Source organism: Cyrtonyx montezumae, unplaced genomic scaffold (assembly GCF_038088225.1).
Source record: "Cyrtonyx montezumae isolate F1298 unplaced genomic scaffold, pur_monq_1.0 scaffold_18, whole genome shotgun sequence".
Classification (NCBI taxonomy): domain Eukaryota; kingdom Metazoa; phylum Chordata; class Aves; order Galliformes; family Odontophoridae; genus Cyrtonyx; species Cyrtonyx montezumae.
This window is the reverse complement of record NW_027071914.1, coordinates 1,345,035-1,372,186: the sequence shown is the minus strand read 5'-3', so window position 1 is coordinate 1,372,186 and position 27,152 is coordinate 1,345,035. Positions and strand designations below refer to the sequence as shown.

The following is a 27,152-nucleotide window of genomic DNA, read 5'->3' as shown; positions in this document are numbered from 1 at the left end:
TTTCAGGTGCCACACTGGGCACCACAAAACACTGCTGTGGTTTAACCCAGCAGTAGCTCAGCACTCATGCACTCCCCTCTCATGTTAGGATGGGGGAGAAAAGTAAGAAAAAGAAAAAGTAGAATTGGTGGGTTGAGGTAGAAACCTCTCACTAAGACAGAAAAGGAAGGGAAATAGTATAGTCATGACAGTAATGTATATGGATATCAAGAGAGGTAGAGATAGAGGTAGGGATACATTCAAAACAAGTGATGCACAATGCAATTGCTCATCACCTGCCAAAGGATGCCCCACCAGTCCCAAAACAGCAGCCAAGCCCCAAATCAGCAAACTCACACAGATCTATATATCTACATGATGTCACACAGTATGAAGTATTCCCTTGGCCACTTTAGGTCAGCGGTCCTGGTTCTGTCCCTTCCCAGCTTCGTGTGCACCACCAGCCCATTTGCCCGCAGGACAGTATGAGAAGTTTAATCATCCTTTTCTTTGTGCAGCACTGCTCAGCAACTAAAACATCACTGTATCCTCAACCTTGTTTTCCCGCTAAATGCAAAACATAGCATCACATTAGGCACCATAAAGAAAAACAGCTTTTACTCAATCAGAAAACAGGACCATCAGCAACACAGAAATCTGAAGAAAAACCAGCTGTAGGCGAAGTACATTGGTGGATAAAGCTGGGAATATGGCCTTCCATGCAAGAATATCAGTGACACTTGGTATCCATCTGCTTATGCTCTGACCTCTTGTCCTGGTTGGCCCTTGGGACTTAAAAGAGAGGCAGGTGAATTTGTAACCTGCCTTCACTGTAGCCTCATCCACAGTCCCACTATACCCAGCAGCAGATCCAAGCTGACAGAGCTTCTGCAGACACCCTCACTGAGTCCCCTCAGTTCACAGGGTGATGTAGTCCTTCAGCATCAGAAGAAGGCTACAGCAAGAACAGTGATCCTTAATGGTGCTCCTAGCTGGAATGGTATCTTTACATGCTGCCCTTACATTGAAATGCATATTCTTTCAGATTTCCCAGTAGATTTTATTGGTTTGTGTCATCAGGCATTCAACTCATGGACGTATATGAGTGACAGAAAATATCACATTGCTTTGAACGCTCTTCTGCCTCATACAGGATAACCTTGAAATGATCTAGAACATTTCATTTAGACTTTATGCTAGGCAAGAAAATAAAATGAAACAAAACACAAAGGAATACAGTTCTCAAAGAGCACTCTTTATAGCATGAAGAAGCAGGGAACTCCTGGTCAAATGTGCACTGCAACAGTGTAGGCCATTTCTAAGAAAGCAGCATCTACTTGTTATTAAGAAATTCCTTTGACTGCTATACTCAGATTTGATTAATAGCTGGAATTGAAGAGATGACAGAAAATTTAAACATTATTACAGAGTCCACTTGACGACATAAAAGAAAGCATGAAAGCTGATAGAGGATAAAATAGCAAAAAATATCTTATTTCCTTGCAAATAGCAGTAGCACAAATATACACAAAACATAAGGGTTTCCAGGCATGCAACATCCTCCTCAATACTTAGAGAACTAGAAAATATCTCCATGAATAGACCCATGCATAAGACAAGAGTATCTGTGCCCTTTCAAGGAAAACACTTGCACCACCCTGTCACTCCTTTGGTGCATGCTCAGTCTCTGTTTCATTTCACTTAAAAGATGTCAGCCCATGAGGACCAAGATGCTTCTCCTTCTCCTCCCTTACTGATGGCTGAGCCAGGGGCTTTGATCCAAAGTGGCCTTTTCCTCTGCTGCCCTGGGAGCCCTGGCTTCAGAGAGGGGAGCTGGGCCCTGCAAAGAACACAGTGGAGAGCTGACACTGGGAAAGTAATGGGAAGCAGGAGTCAATGAGAAGCTGAGAAGGCTCATCTAAAACAATGTGAATAGGAAACTATTACAAAAAAAAAAAAAATAGAGACAAAGAAAGAGCAGGATGGGGATATATGTCTCCGATCTAAACAAGAAAATGTTAAAACCCTATAGTGAGATTTATAGACCTATTAAGCTCTCAAAAATTATCATCCTGGATCACAGAGAAGGGTAGAAACCCAAACACTTTTGTAACAAACGTATTACATCTTTTAAAGCCAATGTAATGAAGTGGTCAATGGATATGGGAATTTGGACAGAGGGGAAACAAACACTGAGGTGTTACAAGTCCTGCAGAAACTAAGGCGGCAGGAACAAATGGAACCTATTGCTTATAGCTGCAGTGGCCTTCGTGTCGCCACCCACACCAATCAGTTGGATAGTATAGAGTGCGGGGACAGGACGCGCTGTGTGCCTTACCCATCCGCTCTCCAGCTTCGCATCTGCCCACGCTCCACCCGCACCCGACGGGGTGACATCACGGACGTCAACCGCAGAATATCCTCCAGCACGGAGCCAGAGGCAGAGCATAACGCGGGTAACCCGCACCCGAGGAGAAGCCCAGAAGCCAGCGGCGGTTCCGGGACCGACTCCGGAGCTTTCTCCCGCCCCGGGGACACCTCCGCCACCACACCCCCACGGTTTCTCGGATACTCCCTGTCGCCCAGCAAAGCAGTCGGGCCGATCACTCCGAACTCTCTGCATCCCTAGCTCACACAGCACGTACCCACCTCCCCCGGTTCCGCGCAGCTCCTCACCTGCGCAGCCCAGTCGCCTTCTTGTTGTCCGAGGCCGGCCGAGCAGAGCGAGCTCCGCTGGTCGGGCGCGCCCTGCGGCAGCCCGGCGGGGAAGCAGGGGAAGAGAGGGCCGAGGAAGCGAAACTCGCTGTCCACGGTGCCGGCGGCGAGGCGGACGTCGTAGACGTAGCTGCGGGACAGGGAGCCGGCGCCGCTGTCGGCGGCGGACTGCGGGAAGGTGGGCAAGGTCCCCGGCTCGCCCCGCCGGGCCCGCCGCACCTTGGCGGCCACGGCGGCCGCCGCGCTGGCCACGAAGAGCGCGGACACGCAGGCCAAGCAGACGCTGAGGTACAGGGTGAGCCGCCCGTCGGGCTCGGCGGCCGGCGCCTCTTCGCTCGCCCGCAGGTGGCCTTCGGAGAAGCCGTCGGCCAGGGCGACGGCGAGGGTGGCGCTGGCGGAGCGCGGCGGCCGCCCGCGGTCCCGCACCAGCACCACCAGCCTGTGCCGGGCCGCGTCGCGCTCGCCCACGGCCCGCGCCGTGCGCACCTCGCCGCTGTGCAGCCCCACGCGGAACAGCCCCGGCTCCGTCGCCTTGGCCAGCTCGTAGCACAGCCACGCGTTCTGCCCCGCGTCCGCGTCCACCGCCACCACCTTGGCCACCAGGTAGCCCGCCCGCGCCCGCCGCGGCACCAGCTCGCCCAGCGCCGCGCTGCCGTCGGACGGCGGGTGCAGCACCACGGGCGCGTTGTCGTTCTCGTCCCGCACCAGCACCCGCAGCAGCGCCGTGGCGCTCCGCGGCGGCGAGCCCCCGTCGGCGGCCGACACCGTCACCTCCACGGCGCGCACCTCCTCGTAGTCCAGCGCCCGCACCACGGACACGGCCCCGCTCTCGGCGTCCACCGACACGGCGGGCCGCTCCTCGCCCTCCTCCCGCAACAGCGCGTACCTCACGCGCCCGTTCGCGCCCGCGTCCAAGTCCGTCGCCTTCACGCTGCCGATCCGCACCGACGCCGCGTCGTTCTCGCTCACCCACATGCTGTACAGCGCCTGCGTGAAGCGCGGCGCGTTGTCGTTCACGTCGCCGATCCGCACCAACACGCTTTCGCGAGCGCTCAGCCGCACCCTGCCCCAGTCCGTCGCCACCACGCTCACGTTGTACTCCGCCGTCGTCTCCCTGTCCAGGGCCGCGCTCGTGCGCAGCTCGTAGTGCTCGGCGAACGCGGCCGTCAGGATGAACGGCACGTCGCCGGCGACGGCGCACTCCGTCCGCCCGTTGTCGCCCGAGTCGCGGTCCCGCACGCTCAACAGAGCCACCACGGTGCGGGGCGGCGCGTCCTCGGGGACGGACGCGCTCACGGAGCTCAGCGTGATCTCGGGCGCGTTGTCGTTCACGTCCAGCACTTCCACGTGCACTTTGCAGTAAGCATAGAGACCACCTCCGTCCGTTGCTTTCACTTCAATTTCATAGAATTCTGCTTCCTCAATGTCCAGGTTTCCAGAGACACGAATTTCTCCGGTCTCTGCATTCAGACTATATAGCTCTTGTGACGCATGCGATTCCTGAGTGAAGGCGTATCGCACTTTGCCGTAGGAGCCGTCGTCGGGATCCGCGGCCGTGACCCGCACCAGCAGCTGCCCCGGGGGGCTGTTCTCGGCCACGCGCACCTCGTACACCTCCCGCGAGAACACCGGCATGTTGTCGTTGGCATCCAGCACCACGACCCGCACCTCAGCCGTGCCCGACCTGGGCGGAGAGCCCCCGTCCGTGGCCGTCAGCACCAAACGTAGCTCCCGCTGCTCTTCGCGGTCCAGCTGCCTCTGCAGAACGAGCTTCAGGTATTTGGCACCGCCTTTTCCTTTTTCAAGAGCTAGGGAAAAATGAGAGTTTGGGGAGAGGGTGTAATTTTGCACACCGTTCAGCCCCACGTCCATATCACGAGCTACTTCTAGGGGCAGCCGTGACCCGGTGGATGCAGTTTCGGGTATCTCCAAAACCACCTCCTTCTGAGGGAACACGGGCGAGTTGTCGTTCACGTCCCGAACATCCACCTCCCCGTGGATCAGCTGCAAGGGGTTCTCCAAGAAAAGCTGAAAGATGAGCGTGCAGCTCTCGCTGTGCGGACAGATGCGCTCTCGGTCCAGCGTCTCCGTGAGCGTCAGGACGCCGCTGCTCGGATCGAGGCGGAAACGCTGCTCGCTCCCCTCGGACACAACGCGCGCCTTGCGAGCCGCGAGCTGGCTCAGAGAAAGCCCCAGGTCCTGGGCCACGTTGCCCACCACCGAGTCCCTGGCCATTTCCTCCGCCACAGAATAGCGCAGCGTTTCGGCGCCGCTCTCACACACGAAAACGCACACGAGCCACAAGAGCACTCGCCTCTCGCCGCCGCCGCCGCCGCTCCGGCTCCCTCTCGCCGTCCCTCTCCGCCGCAGCCGGCCTTTCCGAGCAGCCTCCATGGCTCGCAGCCTCGCTCGGCGGCTCCGAGACGCGGCGCTGCCTCTCGGCGACCGCGGCCCGAGCAGCTCGGCCACAAAGACCCCGAGCGCCTGACTCCGTGTCCCCACAGCCGCCCTTCCCGAGCGGCTCGCACGGCTCTTCTGGGCGCCTGCGGCTGAAAGCGCGCTGCGGGCACAGGCAGCTGCCGCTCCGTGGACAACATCTCCACCCAGCGTCCAAACCTGGAACACCTCCTTCTCCGCCTTCCGTGAAGCTCTGCCGATCTGCACTTTGCTGTTCGAATCTCCTCTCCTCCTGCACACACGAGTCCAAAACTCACTGTCCATCCTCGCCAAGTTTGGCAGCAGGAATACTGCCCGCACACACAGTGTTTCTCTCGGTATCATTTTCTGGAACTCCACCGAGAACTCTTTTCCTTTGTGCTGTGTGGTACTTGTAAACTGTTTTGTCACTTCCTTTGGAGTGCATAGTCGCATTTTTCTCATTTTCTCTTCTTTTTCCTTTGCAAATGGTAATTAACTGGAGGTGCAGCACAGCCACACACCAGTACTGAATAGGAAATCTGATGCCAGAGATGTTACAAGGAAAGGTGCTGTAAGGAAATGCTTCACCATCATTCCAGCATGCCATTATAATAAAGTTACAGTAGTTCTAAAACAGAAAGCTGATATTCTTTTGTTTACAAACTATCACACCTAACCCAACGTACCTAGGTCTCTAACACTTTCCTGTGTGAAGAACACCTTTCTTCCCTGTCGTGGCAAACATATTCTCCCTTCTTAGAGAGTTTGGAAATACAACATTTTTTGAGTACCTGAAAAGATACCGTGAAAGGGAAGAGTCAGGAGGACTCATCAAGGCTGGGAAACCCCCCTAAGATAATCTAATACAACAACCCATCTACCTCCAAAATTACCCAAATACTGAAAGCATGTCAAGGTGGCCTGTATTTCTTCTGCTGTGTTTTTTTACCTTATCAAATTTGCTTTTTTGTAATAAAGTGTTTTAATTTCCTGCACTTTCCATGTTGTACTGTAGCTAAGGAATGGAGATAAAAGGAGCTACACGGAACTTTGGATCAATAACTGGTTAAGTAAAAAGCATATCTGCTATATGGATTATATTATGTTGGTCAGACATGCCAAAATATGGTAAACTGCTCAACACGGGTAATTTCATTTCAGCTTCCTTCTGTAGGTGATGGCTCTAGAAAAGCTGGTAATGGTGAAATTCCTCAAACAAAACCTCACTTTTTCAAAAAGATCCTGCCAAATGGAGATGAACTTCTCCTGGGACATGGAAGAGGCTGTGCGAATTGCTGTAACCTTGGCATCAGTAATTCACTTGCCTAAACCTTGTCTGGAAGCAACGGTCTCCTCAGAAAAGCATCCTGAGCAGGGGAGAGAAAGGACCACCAGGATCACCAAGTCCAACATCAGCCCACCCCACAGGTCCACTAAATGATATCACTCAATGTCAAATCTATCCCTTTATTGCAGCCTTCCAGGGATGGTGACTCTACCAGCCCCCATGGTGCCACCAGTGAGTGGTCAAGTGTGTTGAGACAACTAGAGATGCTCCCACATACTATGGCTTTTCGTACAGAACTGGTCAGGGTTATATGGTTATAGTGTTACACTGCTCCTTCCCAAAGCCTCTGGTGGTAGGCTCCAGAAGAGTGTGACTGGTGCCAAGGAGAGCATCCCTCTGCAGCAAGATACATGTAGCCCACATGGGAAGTGCCTGATCACTGAGACTTAGCACTCACATGTGTCCATGTTTAGGCACTCTGAACCCTACTGTGGTATTTTTAACAGCATTTAGGACCTCCAGAGTCATAGACATGTGCAGAATAGAAGGGATGTAAAAAATCAATTTCCTTCCTTTTTGTAAGCTAAGTCAGAACTATTGGAAAGCCACAGTGTGGTTCTTCTCTAGGCTGAACAAGTCAGTCTGCCTCAGCTTTCCTTCATTGCAGAGCATTACATCTTCATGGATTCCACTGGTTTTGCTCCATTTGTTCCATGTCAGTGCTGGTGGCCATAAACCTTGACAGAACATTCCAGGTAGGTCCTCATCAGAGCGAAACAGAGGGGGACAGTCAGCTCCCTCACTCTGCTAGCCACCACTCTTTTGATGAAGACCACAACACAGTTGGTCATCTGGTCTGCAAGCATGCATTTATGGCTCATGTCAAGCTCTTCATGCACCTGAAACTCTGAGTCCTCCACAGGGATGCCCTCAGTTAGCTCTTCTCCCACAATGTACACAAACCTGGACACTGCCTGATCCTAGTCCAAGTCTATCACATGTACACGTTGAACATCATCTCATTCACATCTCACTTCTCAAGCTTCTCCAAGGCCTTAGGATAACAAACCTAGCACCTATTGCATCAACTGGGCCACTCAGATCAGTGTCATCTGCAAACTTTCTGAGGGTGCATTTCATGCCACTGTGTAAGTCATTGATAGAGAGAGATGTTGAAGAGCACTGGTCGCAGGACAGACCTCTAGGGGACTCCACTCATCACCAGTTTCTACTTGAACATAACTCATTTAACCACAATCCTATTGCTGCGACCATCCAAATAATTCAATTACTCATCCACTGAACAGTCCATCCTTCAGATCCATACCCCTCAAACTTACAGGTAAAGATGATGTGTGGGAACACGTCAAAGGCCTTGCAATGTCCATGTGGATGACATCATTTACTTTTCCTTTGTCCACTGATGCTGTTGCACCACCATAGAATTACACCAGATTGGTTGGACATAACTTGCAATTGATGAAGCAATGCTGGCTGTCTCAGATCAGTTTCTTTTCTTGCATGTGTCTTAAAGTGGTTTCTGGGAGGATCTTCCCCAGCACAGACATGAAGCTCAAGGCTCTATAGTTTCCCCAGCCTTCCTAGCCAGTAACACTCTTGCCCATCCTTCCCTGCCTAACTATTGTAAAGAGTCTGTGGCTCTTGATTGCAGTGCTCCAGTTGTGTAAGTAAATTTTCACACCACATTTCTGTGATACCAAATAGGTAATAGTTCACTAATTTTCAAAGTTGTGGCTTCCAGCTTCTGCTTATTTCCCATGATGTATGCATTAGAATAGAAGAAACTAAGATGGGTTTTAAGCTGTGATACTTTCTTAGAGGTTCTCTCTCCTTATAAACAACTTTGGGGAAGTAGAACACTACCTGTGCTTCCAATCCCTTCAGCATCATTCCAAAAGATATGAATTCTCTTGATGTTTTGTAGTCCCCTCGTTGCAAATTCATTGACTCTACTTGAAAAAGCAACGCAGAGTAGTTCTCTAGCTTAACCAGCTGTAGGAGTTTCTTCTTGTTAGTGTAAAGGCAGGCCCCCCAGCTTCACTCAGATGCAGCCACTGTAGTGCTTTGCTCTTACATTCTTTTGTCTCAGAAGCATGACAGGCAAAATAGCACTGGAAAAACTCCGTTTTCTATCCTTTCTTCTCTCCTTCCCTCCTTCATAGGTTCATTAGGTTGGAAAGGACCTACAAGATCATCTAGTCCAACCATCCTCCTATCACCATCCCTACTCACTGAACTACTAAATCAAATCCCTTAGCACCTCATCTAAACGCTTCTTGAACAGCATTAGGGATGGCGCCTCAACCACCTCCCTAGGCAGGCCATTCCAGTGCCTGATCACTCTTTCAGAGAAAAAATGTTTCCTCAAAACCCTATGAACCCATGAACCTATGAACCTAACATCCTTCAAAACTTCCACCCCAGAGCAGCTACTTTTCCAACAGGGCATGGGGCTGCCTGCACCAGCCCTTGCACAGCCCCAGCTGTCAGCATGGTAATACCAGTTCTGCCTCCCACAGCACGAAGCTCAGATGTGTCTCATGGCTCCTCCACCATGCCTGCAATACCAAATCAGAGAGCTGACTGATTTTTAACCTGCAGCAAGTTAAGGGGAAAGTCAGCAAGAAAATGAAGTCTTTCGTAAGTCTTCCTTCATGCAGTGCATCCATCTATCCATCCATCTATTTGTAATAATTACTATCTCTGAAATTACAGTTGTAATCAGGAACAACAACATTTCTACTACGAGCAGCCATGGGCCGAGAGCTTCAGTCGACAAAGTTGGGAATGCAGCTTGCAGTGGAATTGCCAGGTCACAGACTGAACCAATTCTTGAGCACAAGGTGTATCTCAGTGACTGAAAGGAGTGGAGCCTGGATCCACATCTCCACACCTCATTTAATGGTCAACAGATGAGGGAGTGGCATCTCTCTGGACAGAGGCTGGAATCCTTTTGAGTTGTCACCTCTCGTTAAGAGAATGAGATAATTTTCCTTCTTTTTTTTTATACCTGTTATTGTTTCATTGTGCTTGTATCCTGTTAGAAGATACTATCATTGTTTTCTTCTGCTATACGCAGTTCCCCATTCCTGTCATGCAAAAGTGAGAGTGACACCTGGGATCCATTTGCTTATGCTCTTGACTGGCCATTCTCACCTCAGGGAGAGGAGGGTGGACCCATAACTTTGCTTACTGCAACTTTGTCTTTGGTGCTTGTATAACTGGGAACAGATCCAGGCAGAGAAGAACTTCTGAAGACACTTCCAACTCTGACTGCCCTTAGTTCACAAATGACATGTTGCTCTTCTCCTTCAAGTCTAGAATTGTGTGAAAGGAAAAGCAGGCCCATTGGGCAGTAAATAACACACCTGTATGTTGCCTGCCCACAGCTACCTGAACCATTTCAGTCCTGCAGCTTATCCATCTGCTGATTGTTTGGATGTTAGTCAGGGGCACAGCTCCTGAGAATGTGAGAATTTTACATTATGTAATTCTCATGGAATCACAGAATCTCTAAGACTAGGAATTGCCTCTAAAATCATCCAGTCCAACCATCCACCCATCAGCAACAGTTCAACTAAACCACATCCCTGAATATAATATCTGTATATTTCTTGAACAGTGCCAGGGATTTTGATTCCACCACCTCCCTGGTGAATTCCAGTTCCTGATCAGTCCCTCAGAGAATTGTTTCCTAATGTCCACTTTGAATCTTCCCAGATTCAAAGCCAAAGCCATTCCCTCTACTCTTCCTGATAGATACTTGAGAGAAGAGGCTGACTCCCACCTCACCAGAGCCTCCCTCAGGTAGTTACAGACAGTGATCATAGAATCACAGAATTGTAGGGGTTGGAAGGGAGCTCTAGCATAGAGGTCATATCACCTCTAGTGATAAGATTACTCCTGAGCCTCTTCTTCTCCTGAATAAACTATCTCAGCTCCTTCAGCTGATACTCATAAGACTTGTGCCTCAGACCCATCACCAGCTTTACTGTCCTATTCTAAACACACTCCAGGTTCTCAATGTCTTTCCTGTAGTGAGAGACCCAAAACTGAACACAGCAATCAAGCTATGTTCTCACCAGGGCTGAGTATATAGGGTCAATCACTCCCTACACTGGCTTGCAACACTATTTCTGACAAAAGCCTGGATGCCTTTGACTTTCTGGGACACCTGAACACACTGCTAGGTCATGTTCAGCCAAGCACTGACCAATACCCCAGGTCCATTTCATCTACACAGACTTTCAGCCACTCTGCCCCAAGTCTGTAACACTGTCCAAGTTTGTCGTGTCCAAAGTACAGGACCCAGTAGCTGGATTTGTTGAACTTCATCCAGTTGGTCTCTGACCAGTGATCCATCCTGACCAGAGTGCTCTGTAGAGCCTGCCTATGGCCTAGTAGATCTACACTTCCTGCCAACTTGGTGTCATCTGCAAACTTACTGAGAGTGCACCCAATGCCCTCATCCAGATATCACTAAGGATATTGAAAAGAACAGGCCCCAAAACCGCCCCCTGCAGAATACCACTCATGACCACTCATCTGCTGCATGTAACTCCATTCACCTCTAATCTCTAGGCCCAGCCCTCCAGCCAGTTTTTTACCCGGCTAAGTGTGTACCTGTCCAAGCCACAGAGCTGCCAGCTTCTGCTAGACAGTACGGTGGAAGTCAGTGTTGCAGGCTTTGCTGAACTCCAAGTAGACTGAATCCAGTCTTTCCCTCATCCACCAGGCGGGTCAATTGATCATAGAAGGAGATCAGGTTGGTCAAGCAGGACCTCCCTTTCATGAACCCATGCTTGCTAGACCTAATCCCCCACGTGTTCAACACATGCTTTGTAACCTTTCCTGGCACCTTTGTCAGTCTAACAGGCCCGCAGTTCCCTTGATCCTCCTTACTACCCTTCTTGTAGATTGGACTCATATCGGCAAGCTTCCAGTCCTCTGGGACCTATGCAGTTGACCAGGAACACTGACAGATGATCATCTATCATGTTGTAATCATCTTCTCAAAATGGGCAGCAAACATGAGGGGATAACCTCTGTGCTACTGGTTTCTCTGCTTGTGTGGTAGTAGCCACTCCCAGGGAGAATTTTCCATCATTCATGAGTGAGTGTAGAGTCAGAACGCCCACCACTTTTCTCATTCAGCAATGTCCAAAGCCAGCAGGATAGCCTTTATTTCTGCACACTGACTCCATTACTCCTCTTCTTCAGTGTTTTCTGCAACTTGTAATGAACAACTCCATACTCGAATAAATGCTCCTGCACAGTCAGGAGTCATAGGTTCATTAGATTGGAAAGGACCTACAAGATCATCTAGTCCAACCGTCTTCCTATCACCATCCCTACCCACTGAACTACTAAATCAAATCCCTTAGCACCTCATCTAAATGCTTCTTGAACAGCGCTAGGGATGGTGCCTCAACCATCTCCCTAGGCAGGCCATTCAAGTGCCTGACCACTCTTTCAGAAAAAAAATGTTTCCTCAGGTCTAATCTATATCTTCCCCGGTGCAACTTGTGGCCATTCCCTCTCATCCTGTCATTATTTATCAGGGAGAAGTGGCCCACCCCCTCCTTGCCACAACCCCCCTTCAGGAAGTGGTAGAGTGCGATAAGGTCTCCTCTGAGCCTCCTTTTCTCCAGACTAAACAATCCCAGCTCCCTCAGCCGCTCCTCATGAGACTTGTGCTCCAGATCCCTCACCAGTTTTGTTGCCCTTCTCTGAACAGAAAGAGCAGAGTCTGTCTTGAAGATTGGAACACCTTCAAGGCCTGCTGCAGGAGTTGGAGCATTTGTAGGGCTTTCTGTGGGATTTGGAGCAACCACAAAGTGTGTTGAATGGGTTGTAGCATCTACAGGGCCAATTGCAGGGGAAGGTGGAACCTCACATCTGTCAAATTAGTTTGAAGAGCTATAGTCCCTCTGTGGGGGTTGGTGAAACCATAGGGCATATAGAGTTGCAGCAAACACAGAGATAGTATCAAGAGATTGGGAAACTGCAGGGCCTGTTGCATGGGTTGGAGCAACTGCAAGGCCTCTCACGGCAGTTGAAAAAATAGCAGCACTTGTCACTAGATACGGAGCATTTACATGGACTGTAGTGAGACCTGGTGAAATTACAGGGCCTGCCACAGAATGTGAAGCAACCACGGGCGAGAATATAAGACTTGGAGTGACCATAGCATAGTTTGCAGTAAGTACAGAACTGATACGGTAGTTGGAACAGCCACAGAACATGTAACAGGGCTTGACCCACCACGGCAACTGTCACAGGCCTCAAAGCAACCATAGGAACTGCAATGAGGGCTGAAGAAACTGCAGGGCCTATCACAGAAGCTGCAGCAGCCACAGGGCCTGTCACATTGTCATCAGAGTTGGAGAACTTCTCTTCCCTCGAGTGTGCTGAATAGCACTGATCAGGGTGCAGTAGGCATAGGCCAGGCCCCAGCACTTTTCTCAGCTGTTTATGGGCTGGTTCGGCTCGGTTCCATGATGAGTGGGGCAGGGGACCCATGGACCCATGCTCTGGGAAAAAGAAGGGGAAACGGAAAAGGGAGACTGGCCTAAAGAAAAGCCAACAGGAACGATCTGGGGAGGAAAGCTAATTTACTAACTAAGATATCAAAATGCAAAACTACACAATATAATACAATATAATTGGAATTGAAGCTAATAAATCAAATAAAATGAGAGTGTGTGTCCAAAAAAAACCAAAACAAACAACAACAACAAATGTTTTACACTAAACACTGAAGGTGAGATGGCTAGTGAGTACCCGATGCTGGGTCAATTCAAAAAGGAAGAGCCTGTCTCTTGTGACACGGAAATAGTTTTAATCTTTTCTTCTGAGCGGAAAACGGAAAAAAATGCAAAGCAACACAAAGTCCTCTGGGGTACGCAGTTCTTATTCTCTTCTGAGACAGCTACACCCAGAACTATTGATGACCCACGGAGCTGGAGCTTTAACTTTTTAACTCCCAATGCATGCCATTTTGTTATGATGTAGAATACCAGTAACAAAAATGGTAAAACCATGACAGTGTTGCACTAATTGATGTCTCTCTACAACTTCAAGAGTGATGGCATATCTGCTGCAAATATTTTGTCAGATTCTCTGGTTCCCACACTTTTTATGGGGTGCAGTTCCAAAATACCGAGGGTGCCCAATCTCGTAGGGGTCAGCTGATATCCTCCCACACAGCCTGACACTCAGAAATTACTGTGTCAGGGCAGATCTCAGGGCTGTATTATCAAAGACAATACCAGAAACGTGTTCAGGAGACACAGCAGTAGGATCATGCTGGTTTGAACATATCAAGGATATTTCACATTGTCAGGAGAAACTAACCAAGAGAAAAAGGGGTAGGTGAAGGAGAAAGGGAGAGTGAGGAAGTGGTGGAAAACATGGCCCGTTCAGGCTCCCGTAGTCTGGCTCCCAAAGGACACGAAGGAAAATGTCTAATTATTGATAGTTTCTTACAGATGGTTCCCTAAGTACAAAGATGTTGACACTGTGGATTACAAACACCAGCTGACTCTCCTGAGCAGTATCTTTAACATATCATAACCCAGTGTTATTGCTAAAAGCAGAACTGTTATCTTCTTCCATCCCTCAGAGATGGTAAACAGCACAGCAAGGAATATATAGAGCAAGTAAAGTGTGAAATAAAATAGTTCTTAGAAAACACTCTTACTCTGAAAGGCTTATGAAAATTACTAAAAATCTAAGTTTTTGCTTGAGGCTATTCAACTACTATAACTCACATAACAGTTCTTTTGTAATGCACTCTGATAAGATCTGTGGTTATGTCAGCCCTTTGGGCAGCAAATTAGATTCCAACAGGAACTGTTGTTTAACCTGGCAGCAGCTCAGCACCATGTATGCATTAGGCACCACAGTCTTCCAGTGGGATGAGGGAGAGTGAGAAAACAAAACCAAAGTAGAACTCCTGAGACAAAATAAAAACAGGTGAGGGTTGAGGTACTGATACAGAGTTCCAGATAGAGGGAGAAATATTGAGAAACCGATAGTGGGAGAAATTGAGACAGTGAGATACATACAAGAAATACGGAGGCTGAGATAGAGACGAGAGAGAGAAAGAGAAAAAGAGAACAAGAGATGCACAGTGCAATTCCTCAGCACCTGCTGACATGCCCAGCCAATTCACGAGCAGCAGCTGACACCCACCCCTGACATCTCCCCACTTTCATAGCTCTGGCTGATGTTACGTGGATGACAATACCTCTTTGGACAGTGTAGGGCAGCTACCATGGCTCTGCCCCCTCCAACCTGCTTGTGCACCACCAGCCCATTCAGTCACAGGACACTACAAGAAGCTGAAATGTACCTGGCCCTGTGCAGCACTGCTCATCAATGACTAAATCATCACTGTTCTAAACGTGCTTTTCCTCCTCAAGGGAAAACAAACCATCATACCAGCCATTACAATGAAACAAGCTCATTTCCAGAGGAATACAGGACAATGGCCTGCCTAGGGAGGTGGTTGAGGCACCATCCCTAGTGCTGTTCAAGAAGCATTTAGATGAGGTGCTAAGGGATTTGATTTAGTAGTTCAGTGGGTAGGGATGGTGATAGGAGGATGATTGGACTAGATGATCTTGTAGGTCCTTTCCAACCTATGAACCTATGAACCTATGAATGAGCAACACAGAAACTTGTTACAAAACCCAACTGTAGGCCATCACTGGCACATACAGTTGGGAATGCAGCTCCTCATTCATGCCACACAACAGTGACAGTACCACCTGCTATCTGTTTCCTTGTGCTCCTACCACTGCTCCTGATTCATCCCTGAGACCTCAGACAGAGGAAGGTGGACCCATCCATTTGTTTTATTGTAACCTGATTGCTGGCAACACTATGGCAGGGAATAAATCCGTGCTGAGAACATTTTCACCAGACACTTCTCACAGTGACTGCCCTCACGTTATCCTTCAGCTTCAGCTGTAGAGCAAGGGAAGAGCAACATTTATCCTTAATACACCACTTAACTCAAACACATAAGATTGAAGCTAATATTATATCTGATTTCTCAGCAGATTTTATTGGTTTCTGTCACCAGGCATTACAGCTCTTGGAAATATGTGAGCAATAGGAAATAGCACATTACTTGGAATTCTCCACTGTCTAATACTCAGTAACCTTGAAATGCTCTAGAATCATTCCTTTAGAATTTTGTTGGGAAATAAAATGCAACAAAACAAACAGGAATACAGTGCTGAATGAGCAGGCTTCACAGAATGCAGAAGCCGGGAACTCCTGGTTGAATGTGCACTGTGTCAATGTCAGCCATCTCCATGGCAGCCAGCTTCTCAGTGGTATTAAACAATTCTTCTGCTGGCAACATTCAGCATTGATTAACAGCTACACGACTAGGCATGGAACAGATTACACTCCTACAGTGACCACTTGACAACAACAAGGGATGCATTAAAGCTGATGTGCAAAGAAGTTAACTAGAAGATCAGAATCTTTTTGTTTTCCATTTTCCACTTAACACATAGGAGCAATAGCATTATCACATTTTGATAATGCATCTCAGTGTTCCTAGCATGCAACATCATGCAACTGTATCAAACTTTCAAAATGACTACAAGAATAAAATACTGCTTGAGAGGAGTGGCAGAAGAGAGTTGCTCCTTCATTTCCCTTCGAAGATATGAGCCCATGAGGACCGAGATGCTTCTCGTTCCCCTCCCTTACCGATGGCTGAGCCAGGGGCTTTGATCCAAAGTGGCCTTTTCCTCTGCTGCCCTGGGAGCCCTGCCGTCGGAGAGGGGAGCTGGGCCCTGCAAAGAACAGAGTAGAGGGCTGACACTGGGGCATTAACAGGAAGCAGCTATCAATGAGAAGCTGAGAAGGCTCATTTGAAGCAAAGTGAATAGGGCACCGCTCCACACTACATTGAGACAAAGAAAGAGGAAGGCAGGGACATACAGCTCTGATCCAAACAAGATGACAATAAACCCATATAGCGAGCCTTGTAGCCGTATTATGCATTCAAAAAATTATTGTCAACCTGGAACAGGGAGCGGGAAAGAACCCCACTTTCCAAACAACCAAATTCCATGTCTTAATGCCAAGGGTAAGAAGTGGCCAAAGGATGGGGGAATTTGGACAGTAATGGAAGAGACACAAACACTGAGGTGATATCAGCAATGCAGAAACCAAGACTCTGCAGGAATCAATTGCTTATGTCTGCAGGAGCAATGCTATTAATTCCTCCCCCCCATTCCCCCACATATGGGAAGTATAGAGTGCGAGGGCAGGATCCACTGTGTGCCTTTACCCATGCCCACTACTGCTTCGCATCTGCCTACGCACCAACCGCACCCTTCGGGAGAATACGACGGACGAAAAAAACAGCTTCTCCGGAGCAAGAGGCAGAGGCGCGGGATACCCGCACCTAGGGAGCAGCTGTGCACTCAGCGTCACCTCCGGGAATGCCTCCAGCCTAACATCCCGCTCCGGGGACCCCTTTGCCACCACACCCACGGCCTCTCCGATGCTTCCTGCCGCCCCTCACAGGCACTCTGGCCAAGCCCTCAATGGCGCCCTCAATCCACACCTCTCTCCACCACGTCGGAGTGGTACCTCCCCCGGTCAACGACCCCCCGTGCTCCCCCGGTTCCGCGCAGCTCCTCACCTGCGCAGCCCAGTCGCCTTCTTGTTGTCCGAGGCCGGCCGAGCAGAGCGAGCTCCGCTGGTCGGGCGCGCCCTGCGGCAGCCCGGCGGGGAAGCAGGGGAAGAAAGGGCCGAGGAAGCGAAACTCGCTGTCCACGGTGCCGGCGGCGAGGCGGACGTCGTAGACGTAGCTGCGGGACAGGGAGCCGGCGCCGCTGTCGGCGGCGGACTGCGGGAAGGTGGGCAAGGTCCCCGGCTCGCCCCGCCGGGCCCGCCGCACCTTGGCGGCCACGGCGGCCGCCGCGCTGGCCACGAAGAGCGCGGACACGCAGGCCAAGCAGACGCTGAGGTACAGGGTGAGCCGCCCGTCGGGCTCGGCGGCCGGCGCCTCTTCGCTCGCCCGCAGGTGGCCTTCGGAGAAGCCGTCGGCCAGGGCGACGGCGAGGGTGGCGCTGGCGGAGCGCGGCGGCCGCCCGCGGTCCCGCACCAGCACCACCAGCCTGTGCCGGGCCGCGTCGCGCTCGCCCACGGCCCGCGCCGTGCGCACCTCGCCGCTGTGCAGCCCCACGCGGAACAGCCCCGGCTCCGTCGCCTTGGCCAGCTCGTAGCACAGCCACGCGTTCTGCCCCGCGTCCGCGTCCACCGCCACCACCTTGGCCACCAGGTAGCCCGCCCGCGCCCGCCGCGGCACCAGCTCGCCCAGCGCCGCGCTGCCGTCGGACGGCGGGTGCAGCACCACGGGCGCGTTGTCGTTCTCGTCCCGCACCAGCACCCGCAGCAGCGCCGTGGCGCTCCGCGGCGGCGAGCCCCCGTCGGCGGCCGACACCGTCACCTCCACGGCGCGCACCTCCTCGTAGTCCAGCGCCCGCACCACGGACACGGCCCCGCTCTCGGCGTCCACCGACACGGCGGGCCGCTCCTCGCCCTCCTCCCGCAACAGCGCGTACCTCACGCGCCCGTTCGCGCCCGCGTCCAAGTCCGTCGCCTTCACGCTGCCGATCCGCACCGACGCCGCGTCGTTCTCGCTCACCCACATGCTGTACAGCGCCTGCGTGAAGCGCGGCGCGTTGTCGTTCACGTCGCCGATCCGCACCAACACGCTTTCGCGAGCGCTCAGCCGCACCCTGCCCCAGTCCGTCGCCACCACGCTCACGTTGTACTCCGCCGTCGTCTCCCTGTCCAGGGCCGCGCTCGTGCGCAGCTCGTAGTGCTCGGCGAACGCGGCCGTCAGGATGAACGGCACGTCGCCGGCGACGGCGCACTCCGTCCGCCCGTTGTCGCCCGAGTCGCGGTCCCGCACGCTCAACACGGCCACCACGGTGCGGGGCGGCGCGTCCTCGGGGACGGACGCGCTCACGGAGCTCAGCGTGATCTCGGGCGCGTTGTCGTTCACGTCCAGCACCTCCACGACCACACTGCTGTGTGCAGACAAACCTCCACCATCCGTGGCTCTCACCATCAGTTTGTGGGCTTTCGCTTCTTCAAAATCCAGCATACCCGATACTCGAATCTCCCCGGTCGCAGCATCCAGGTCGAAGAGTTGGGTGGAGTCGTCTGTTATCTCAGTGAAGGCGTATCGCACTTTGCCGTAGGAGCCGTCGTCAGGATCCGCGGCCGAGACCCGCACCAGCAGCTGCCCCGGGGGGCTGTTCTCGGCCACGCGCACCTCGTACACCTCCCGCGAGAACACCGGCATGTTGTCGTTGGCATCCAGCACCACGACACGCACCTCAGCCGTGCCCGACCTGGGCGGAGAGCCCCCGTCCGTGGCCGTCAACACCAAACGTAGCTCCTGCTGCTCTTCGCGGTCCAGCTTCCTCTGTAGGACTAACTCCGCATATTTGGCTCCGTATTCTCTAGTTTCAGCTATGGAAAAATAAGCGTTCGGCGAGAGGCTGTAATTCTGCACGCCGTTAATCCCCATGTCCTTATCCCTTGCTCTTTCCAGGAGGAAGCGAGACCCGAGAGCTGCCGTTTCCGATGTCTCCAAAAACATCTCCTTCTGCGGGAACACAGGGGAGTTGTCATTCACGTCCCAAACTTCCACCTCCGCGCGGATCAGCTGCACAGGGTTCTCCAGGAAAAGCTGAAAGAAGAGCGTGCAGCTCTCGCTGTGCGGACAGATGCGCTCTCGGTCCAGCGTCTCCGTGAGCGTCAGGACGCCGCTGCGCGGATCGAGGCGGAAACGCTGCTCGCTCCCCTCGGACACAACGCGCGCCTTGCGAGCCGCGAGCTGGCTCGGAGAAAGCCCCAAGTCCTGGGCCACGTTGCCCACCACCGAGTCCCTGGCCATTTCCTCCGACACAGAATAGCGCAGCGTTTCGGCGCCGCTCTCACACACGAAAACGCACACGAGCCACAAGAGCACTCGCCTCTCGCCGCCGCCGCCGCCGCCGCCGCCGCCGCCGCTCCGGCTCCCGCTCGCCGTCCCTCTCCGCCGCAGACGGCCTTTCCGAGCAGCCTCCATGGCTCGCAGCCTCGCTCGGCCGCCCCGAGACCGCGGCCCGAGCAGCTCGGCCACAAAGACCCCGAGCGCCCGGCTCCGTGCCCCCACAGCCGCTCTTTCCCAGCGTCTTGCACGGTTCTTCTGGGCGCCTGCGGCTGAAAGCGCGCTGCGGGCACAGGCAGCTGCCGCTCCTTGGACAACATCCCCACCCTGCGTCCAAACCTGGAACAGCTCCTTATCCGCCTTCCGAGCAGCTCTGCCGAGTTGAACTTTCCTCTTCGAATTTCCTCTCCTGCACACACGAGCCTAAAAGTGAAATGCAAATCCCCGCCAAGTTTGGCAGCAGGATTAGCGCTCTCACACGCAGTGCTGCTCTGGTATCGCTTCCCGGATCTACATCGTGAACTATTTTAATCCATGCTGTGCCGAATTGGCCAAGTTTTCTGTCATTTCCTTTTGGGTATTGTTGCATTATCTTCCTTTTCTCTCATTTTCGTTCAGCAAAGCATAATTCAGAAGACAGACACATAGCAGTATGGAATAGGAGTTCTGGTGTCAGACTGTTTACAGGGAATGGCAAAAGTAATTTGCTTACTGCCCACAAACAGAGTGCAGAACACAGCGCTATGATGATTTTCTGTGTGAAATGCATCTCTTTGTGTACTGGCTGAAATATCTTTAAAAAGCCACCCAGTTCTATCATCTATGAAACTTCAGTGCCATCTGTTTCTGTCTCCTCTGCAGTGTCAAGATTGCCTACAACCATTCTGGGTAGGAACATAAAAAATTGTCCATAAATGCCTCCAAGGATGAGGCATCTGTAACTTCTTGTGGAAGCCTGTTGCATTACATCACCATTGCCTAAATAAAAAAAATTCTGTCACCTAAACTGTAATCTCCCCTCACTAACAAAACTCACCCCCTTGAACTATCACTACCTTTGGAAATCACTTTGAAACTGAAACTATCACTATGGAAAGAAAGAGTCACTCTCATCTTTTCTACTAGATTCCTTTCAGAAATGAAAAGCTGTAATGATGTCTCTCCAGAACCTTCTCTTCTCTGGATAAACATTTCCTGCTTCCTCAGCATTTGGTCATAGGAGAGGTGCTCCAGCTTTCTGATAATTTTTGTGGCCTCCTCTGCATCTGCTCCAACAGCTCCATATCTGTGCTGTTCACCACAGGCCTGGATGCATTACTCCAAGTGGGATCTCATGTCAACACAGCAGAGGGGAGGGGAGGGAATGGGAGTGTGAAATGATTCTCACAGTCTATGTCATTGATAAAGATTGTAAAAAGCACTCCTTCCAAGACATATCCCTGGGGGAAATCACCTGTGACTGGTCTCCACCTGGATATCAATCTCTTGAGCACAACCCTCTGGCTGTGATCATCCAACCAATTTATTATCCACTGAGAAGTCTGCCCTTCAAATCCATACACCTTCCACTTAGAGGAAAGTGAGTAATGTGGGACTGTGTCAAAGAACTTGCCAATGTCCAAGTATCAGCATCATCTGCTATTCCTTTCTCCTTCACAGGAGGCCACAAGACTGGTCAGACATGATCTATTCTTGGTGAAGCTCTGCTGGCTGACTTGGATCAGTTCCTCATATCACATGTGATTCTTGCTTCCAGGACGATCTGTTCCATGATCTTAGAATCATAGAATCACCAAGGGTGGAAAAGACCTCTAAGATGATCCAGTCCAACCACCCACCTATCACCAATAGTTCCCACTAAACTGTGTCTCTCAGTATGACATATATTGGTTTCTTGAACACCTTCAGGGATGATGACTACCACCTAATTGGGTAGTGAATTCCACACTCAATTGGAGAAGACATATTTCATACTGTCCATTGTGAATTTCACCAGGTGCAACCTGAGGCCATTCCCTCTAGTCCTACTGCTTTTTACATGGGAGAAGAGGCCAACTCCCACCTCATCACAACCTCCTTTCCGGTAGCTGCAAAGAGCAATAAGGTCTGGGCCTCCTTTTCTCCAGAATAAACAATCCCAGCTCCCTCATCTGGTCCTTGTAAGACTAATGATCCAGACCCCTCACCAACTTCATTGTACTTTTCTGAACATGCTTCATTGTCTCGATGTCTTTCTTGTACTGAGGGGGCCGATACTGAACAAGAACTCAAAAGTGTGGCCTCACCAGGGCTGTGTTCAGAGGGACGATTAATTCCCTGCTCCTGCTGGCTGCTCTATTTCTGACACAGGACAGGATGCCATTGGCTTTCTTGGCCACCTGGGCACACTGCTGTCTCCTGTTCAATACCCCCAGTTCACTTCCTCTACACAGTGTCCCAGCAACTCTGTCCCAAGTCTGTAGCATTGCCTTGAGTTGTTGTGGCCAATGTGCAAGACCCAGAACATGGACTTGTTGAACTTCATCCCACTGGCATCAGCATAGTTATCCAGCCTCTTCTGATCTTAGTTTAGGGCCTTCTTACCCTGAGGCAGGTCTACACTTCCTGCCATTTGGTGTCATCTGCAGACTTATTGAGGGTGCACTCATTGCCCTCATGCAGATCATCAGTAAAGATATTGAACAGGACAGGCCCCAATACTGGCTCCTGAAGAACACCTCTCATGACTGGTCATCAGCTGGTTGTAACCGCATTCACAGCCTCTTTCAGTGTCTTGCCTTCCATCCAGTTCCTTACTCAGCAAAGACTGTATTTGTCTGAGCCACAGCCTGCCGGCTTCTGCAAAAGAATACTGTAAGAGACGGTGTTAAAGGCGGTGCTGAAGTCAAGGTGATCTACCTCAACAGTCTTTCCCTCATCCACCTGCTGGGTCACTTGATCATAGAAGGAGTTCATGTTGGTCAAGCAGGACCTCCCTGTCTACTCCAGAAACTTCCCTGGCCCCAAGATAAGCCTGAGAGGTCTCTAGTTCCCTGGATCATTCTTATAGATCTTCTTGTAGATGGTAGCCACACCATCTAGCTTCCAATCCACTGGGATCTCTCCAATTGAGCAAAAACGCTGATATGTGTTGGCAACTGACTTGGCTATCGCCTCCGCCAGCTCCCTCAGCACCCTTGGGTTGATCCCATCCAGCCCCATTGACATGGGGAAGTAGTACATGTCTCTAACAGATGAAACAGTAGGTCTATAACTTTTTCCACCAGAATTGCCATAGGTATATTCTTCTGCTCCCCAACTCAGATATCGAGGACAGGGGGTAGAATACCCCAAGTATAACTGCTCTGACTTTAAATGACAGACCTAAAGAAAGCACTGAGAACCTCAGCCTTTTCCTTATTCACAGTGATCACATTCCCCAACACATCCAGTAAAGGATAGAGATTCTCCTAAGCCCTCCTTGTACTGTTAAAGAATTTGTAAAAACTTTCTGTTACCCCTTTCATCAATGGCCAGGTTGAGTTGAAGCTGGGCTTTCCTTAATTTTCTCCCTACACAACCTAACAACTTCTTTGTACACTCCCCGCATTGTCCATCCCTTCTTCCTCAGGAGGACAATTCTCTTTTTCCCTTGGAGCCTTAGGAAAAGCTCCCTGTTCATCCATGCTGGCCTTCTTCCCTGACAGCTCATCTTGCAGCATGGGGATGGCCTGCTCCTGCACATTTCATACTTCCTTCTTGAGTAGTGGCCACCCTTCTTGGGCCCCTTTACCCTTCAGCAACAAATCCCAGGAGGCTCTCCTTGCAAGTATCTTGAACAGTTCTAAGTCCACCTTTTGACTGAGTCCAGGATATGTTTGGCCATCAGGGCTGCAAGCATGCACTTCTATGTATGGCTTGTGTCAAGCTCCTTGTCCACCAGAAACTCCAACTCCTTTCTGACAAGGCTGCTATCAGACGATTCTTCTCACAGACATCATTCAAACTGGGAATGACCTGACCCAAGTGCAACACCTTGCACTTCAACTTGTTGAACCTCAGTCAGTTCACATAGGCCCACCCTCTTTACCAGCTTGTCCAGGTCCATTCGGACAGCATCCCATTCTTCTATTTCTAAAAAATGAGCAAATTCATTGTGGGTGAATTTGATCCCACTGCCTAGGTGCACTGATAAGGATTTTGAAGATCACTGGTCCCAACATAGCTGCCTGGGGGATGCCACTCTTCACTGGCTCCCCTTGGACATAGAACTCTTGACCACAATCCTATGGCTGTGACCATCCAAACAATTCCTTATCCACTGAGTAGTCCACAATACAAATACATACGCCTTCAACTTGCAAAAAAAGATATTATGAGGGATCATGTCAAATGCCTTGCACATGTCCATGTGAATGACATCACTTACTCTTCCTTTGTCCAATGATGCTGTTACATCACCGTAGAGAGAAGGGTCAGTCATGATCTGGCCTTAGTGAAGAAATGTTGGCTGTGTCAGATCACCTCTTTGTGTTCCCTATGTCTTAACACAGCTTCCAGGGGAATCTGGTCGGTCGTCACCCCAGCACAGACACATTGCTCATGGATCTGTAATTTCCTAATTCTTCCTGGTAAACAACACACTTGTCCATCCTTCCCTGCCTAACTCTTACAAACAGCTCATGGCTCTTGGTTATAGTCATCCAGTTACGTGATTCTTCTCATCACATTTCCATGACAATGATGATGATAGTTTGCTAAGTTTTGAATTTGTGGTTTCCAGCTCTTGCTGTTTTCCCATGACATCTTCACTGGGGCAGAGGAATTACAGATGGTCTTTGAGCTGAATTACCTTTCAGGAGATTCCTCCGCTAATTCCTTTCAAATAACTTTGAGGGAATAGAACACTACCCCTGCTCCCAATCCCTTCAGAGTCTATCCAAATGATATGAATTCACAGGATGTTTTGAAGTATAAATAAGGGAGCTTCCTCTCAGTACGGCAAAAGCAGACCCCCAACTTCACTCAGAAGAAGTCAATGTTGTGCTCGCCTCTTACACTACTTTGTCTTGGATGCATGAAATAATCACCCAGAATCACAGAACTGTAGGGGCTGGAAGGGACCTATGGAGATCATCGAGTCCAACCACCACCCCACCAAAGCAGCTCCCTAGACCAGGTAGCAGGGGTAGGCTTTCATGCAGATCTGCAGAGGAGACTCCACAACCTCTCTGAGCAGCCTGTTCCAGTGCTTGATCACCAGTACTGTGAGGATGTCCTTACATCTGTGCAGAACTTTGTGTGCTTCAGTTTGAGGCTATTTTCTCTTGTCCTATTGCTGCACTCTGATGAAATGATTCTGGCCTCATCCCTTTGCCTCCTGCACCTTAGATACTTACAGACATTGACCAGATCCCATATGAGTCTTCTTTTCTCAAGCTAAACAGATTCAGGCTTCTCAGCCTTTCCTCGCAGGAGAGGTGCTCCAGGCCCTTTATAGTCTTTGTGGCCCTCAGCTGGACTCTTTCCAGGAGTTCTTTTTGTACTGAGGAGACAATATTCCAGTGAGGCCTTGCCATTGCAGAGTAAGCTAAATAGTATAGAGAATGGGTTAAAGAGTATCAGAGATTAATTCAATTTTCTATTTTTCCCATCCTTCCTCTCTTCCTTCTGTCATAGGTTCATAGGTTCATAGGTTCATAAGGTTGGAAAGGACCTACAAGATCATCTAGTCCAACCATCTTCCTATCACCATCCCTACCCACTGAACTACTAAATCAAATCCCTTAGCACCTCATCTAAATGCTTCTTGAACAGCGCTAGGGATGGTGCCTCACCCACCTCCCTAGGCAGGCCATTCCAGTGCCTGACCACTCTTTCAGAAAAAAAATGTTTCCTCAGGTCTAATCTATATCTTCCCCGGCGCAACTTCTGGCCATTCTCTCTCGTCCTGTCATTATTTATCAGGGAGAAGAGGCCCAAACCCTCCTCACCACAACCCCCCTTCAGGAAGTGGTAGAGTGCAATAAGGTCTCCTCTGTGCCTCCTCTTCTCCAGACTAAACAATCTCAGCTCCCTCAGCCGCTCCTCATAAGACTTGTGCTCCAGACCCCTCACCAGTTTTGTTGGCCTTCTCTGAACACGCTCCAGGGCCTCAATGTCCTTCTTGTAGTGAGGGGAATGTATTGTAACTGTCCATGTATGCAATGTATTCATTCATCCATCCATCCATTTGGGACTGTGACCATCTCTCAAATTACTACTGATACCAGTGACACAGAAATTTCTAGTAAAATTTACTCATGGACCAAGTGCTCCAGTAAACAAAATTGGGAACGCATCTCTTCAGTTCTGCCATGCAAAAATGATAGCTGCATAGCTCTGAATGTTGCACATTGAATAATTTGACATCTCAGTGACTTCAGCAAATTGTATCAATGATTCCATACTCTACTACATGCAGCTATATGTTCAGGAGTCACACAGTTATCGTCTTTTTTACAGGTCATGGCATCTTATATATAGGAACAACTGATACTGAAACAGATGGTTCCCTGGTTTGGATAGAAGGGCTGGTACGAGGACTGGAGATACCACAGAGCCTGTTTTGAAGGTTGGAAAAAATTCAAGACCTCATGCAGGATTTGGAGCTACTGTAGCGCTTGTCATGGGACTTGGAGCAATGACAAAGTGTGTTCAGTGGGTTGGAAAACCAACGGGGCTTGTCTCAAGAGTTGTAGAAATCACAGAGCATCTGTGAGATTTGGTGAAGCCATATGGCATTTAACGAGAATGGCAAAAAACAAAGAGCCTGTTTCAAGAGATGAGACAAACACAGGGCCTGTTGCATGGGTTTGAGCAAACACAAGGCCTCTCATGGGAGTTGAAGAAACAGCATAGCTCAGAACTAGCAATGGAATGATTCCATGGCCTCTCTTCAGGCCTGGTGAAACTACAGGGCCTGCCACGGAATGTGAAGCAACCACAGGCACATGGAGGATCTAGAGAGACTCTAGGGCACATAGTGGGGGCTGCAGTAAGCACAGGCCTGTCGCGGTAGTTGGAGCAACCACAGAGCACATAGACGGGGCTTGGATCCACCTCAGAAACTGGCACAGGGCTCAGCAACATCAGAGGAATTAGTGAGGGCTGAAGAAACCGCAGGGCCAATCACAGAAGTTACAGCTGCCACAGGCCTTGTCACATTGTCATCAGAGTTGGAAACACCTTCCCCTTGTGTGTGCTGTATAGTGTTGATCAGGGCGCAGTAGGCATAGGCCAGGCCCCAGCACATTGCAGACATTTCTGTCTCTCTACAACTGCCAGAGTGATGGCATATATGCTGCAAACATTTTCTCAGATTCTCTGGATCCTGCCTTTGCTCTGGAATGAAGTTCTGAAGCAGTGAGGGTGCTCGCTCTTGTAGGGGCCTGATGATATCCTCCCTAGACAGCCTGACACTCAGAAATTCCTGTGTCAGCACTAATCTCTGGGCTGTATTAATAAAGAGTTTTTTAAACTTAGACAATACCAAAAACATATTCAGGAAACACAGCAGTAGAATCATGCTGGTTTTAACATACCAAAATTATTAAAAACATTATCGAGAGCTATTGCACCTAACCTAGAGAAGAAGGGGTAGGTGAAGGAGAAATGGAGTGGGAGGAAATGGTGGAAAACCTGACCTGTTCATGCTCCCATAGTCTGGTTCAATAAGAACACAAACTGTAATTCATAATAATTTCTGAGATGGTTTCCTTAGTACAAAGA

The 27,152-nt window shown here is 50.3% G+C and overlaps 2 pseudogenes; both read right to left on the bottom strand.

The window, feature by feature from the left end:
- Positions 1 to 1,578: 1,578 nt before the first annotated feature.
- LOC136047371 (protocadherin beta-15-like) lies at positions 1,579 to 5,291 on the bottom strand (annotated as a pseudogene).
- Positions 5,292 to 16,149: 10,858 nt separating this feature from the next.
- On the bottom strand, positions 16,150 to 19,723 carry LOC136047658 (protocadherin beta-15-like; annotated as a pseudogene).
- Positions 19,724 to 27,152: the final 7,429 nt, after the last annotated feature.